Source organism: Acomys russatus, chromosome 7, assembly GCF_903995435.1.
Source record: "Acomys russatus chromosome 7, mAcoRus1.1, whole genome shotgun sequence".
NCBI lineage: Eukaryota > Metazoa > Chordata > Mammalia > Rodentia > Muridae > Acomys > Acomys russatus.
Genome location: NC_067143.1, coordinates 29,175,300 through 29,177,710, shown reverse-complemented (window position 1 = coordinate 29,177,710; position 2,411 = coordinate 29,175,300).

Sequence of the window (2,411 nt, the reverse complement as noted above, 5' to 3'; positions counted from 1 at the left end):
TCCTCCTGAAAGCAGGTTTAGGCCCCGCCCCAATTCCTCTTCAATAGTGCACTTGCCCCCTCTGTGACACTAGCTCAGATTGCTTCCTCCAATATGCCTGTTCTTCATTGCTCCTTGAAAGCAACTCGCTCTATCAAAATTTAGCATCCCCATTTGTGTTTGTTTCTGGATTATCTTCTCTTTGATCTGTTCCATCAACAATAGTGGTCCTCAATTGTCATGGTTTGGACAGCAAATGTCCTGCCCATGCTCATGTGTTATGTATTTGGCCTGAAGATGTTGGAGCTGTTTGGGGAGAACCTCCCTGGAGAGGTGACTTGATGTGGATAGCCCAGCTCTAATTCCTGTATACTCACAGCATCCTGGTCTGTGCAGATATGAATAAGCAGCTGCTGCACACTCCCATTACCACAGAGCATTTGGTGCCATGCCTTCCCCACTGTGATGGACTGAATTCCTCCAAACCGTGAGCCACAATGAATCCTCCCTCTGTGAAGTTGCCTTGTCCAGTTCTTGGTCACAGTGACAAGAAAAGTGACTGCTAAATTGACTCTGGTTGCACCTTAGAGTCCACCGGGATGTGATCAAAAAGCTCAGCCTCTCATTCTCAGCTGAACTGAGTCTCTGACTGGGAATCCAGACAGAGTGATATCAACGTACCTCCATGGTTAATACCTTGCTCTTGAGCCACTTAGGGTTCTCATCCTATTCCACTCAAGTTAGTTGTATTTGTATATCTCAAACTTAGTATTGTGTTTATAACTAAATGGTTATTTGTTGAATAAGTGAATAGATAAATGGATGAACAAATAAAGGGGAAATGGAAGTGAGGAAGCAAAGAAGGGAGAGAGTAAGGAAGGAAGGAAGAAGGAAGGAGAAAAGATGGAGGAAGGGAAAAAGGAGGGAGGGATGGAGGAAGGGAGCAAGGGAGGGAAGAAAAAAGAAAGAAAGGAACAAACAAATGAGTTAATTAATTAACTAATTAACAGATAAACCATAAGGGTTAGTCATGGGCTGGTTTCTACTTCTCTGGGAAGGAAAGTACTCATGCTCTACCTCTAGTGAGGTGGCTCATTTACACCACATAGTGCTGGACAAATACCTAGACAAACAGACCTGAAGTTTCCCTCAGTCCTCGTGCTCTCTCCTGGGCAGCTTGGGACAGTGGGTCTCCTACTCATTTTCAGAGGAACTTGGTGAATCTGTTTTCAGTTTTGCTTCTGACAATCTTAGAATCTGTATCCCTACTATCAATTATTTTTCCTAATAAATGTTGATGAATCAATTTAATTATTAAATATAAGAGCAAACTAATAAAGGAAAGCTTTTAGAATATTAGAAGGCAATGTCTGGAGATTGCATCTCTGAATGATATTAATTACTTTTACTCATTTCCTTTTTTCTCTCTTCCATCCATTCTCTTTCTCTTGCTCTCTCCTCCATTCCACAAATTTCTGTTTGGCACATATTACTTGCCAGACATTGTGATAGGGTAATGGAACAGTATGGAGTCTATAATATAATTCTTTCCCATTGAAATTTACTGGGACAATTTGAACATTCCATGATTCCTTTAAGGTATGAAGTATTCTCCACAAGGTTAAGAAGATTGGCATATTAAAATTTTTACACCCACGCTCATGAAGATAATAGATGCCCTGCAATCTCTCAGGAGTTGCTTGTGACTGGTGAGTGGGCCCAACCAAAGAAGACCCAGCTAAACCCAGCTGGAATGGCCCTTCTCAGGGACATATTGTACCTTTGGAAATCATCCATGGTTTTGAAGATCCCACTATCCCTAGAAGTCAGGCCCTCAGCTTGCCAGAACCCCCTGGCCCTCTGTGTGGTCGGGCCACCCATCATCATACCAGCCAGCCACCTCAGAAGTCCCATCTCCCTACCCATACCCATAATTGTTGTAGGACTCACATGCTTCAAGGATTACAATATGCTTTTCTGAATACTTACGTCCCTCCATGATTCCTATGTTGAAATCCTAATTCCCATTTTGATGATAGGGAGGTAGGATCTGTGGAAGGCAGAGCTTGAGAATGGAGCCTTTATGAATAATACCTAGAGGAACAGGGACAACAGAGTAGAGCAGAACAGAAATGGTGGGATTTGTTGCATTCACTCACACAGATGGAGCTGGGTGGCTGAGCACCAACCATCTCAATGCTGCAGAGACGGGGAGCTCAGTAGCTTCTCAACCTCAGAAGCTCAGTGCCTCCCTACTTCTAACCCAAGCTTGAATGCCTGGAAGGTCCTGGGGAGTCACACCCATTAAGTCTGTGTTGAAAGGCTGGAGAGTCTAGTGCTCCAGGGTGACTGGAAGATAAGGAGTTTCAAATGCATACAGCTGGTCTCCTTTCTTCCATGGACCTCCATTCTACTGGGTGGTGTTGAGCAAC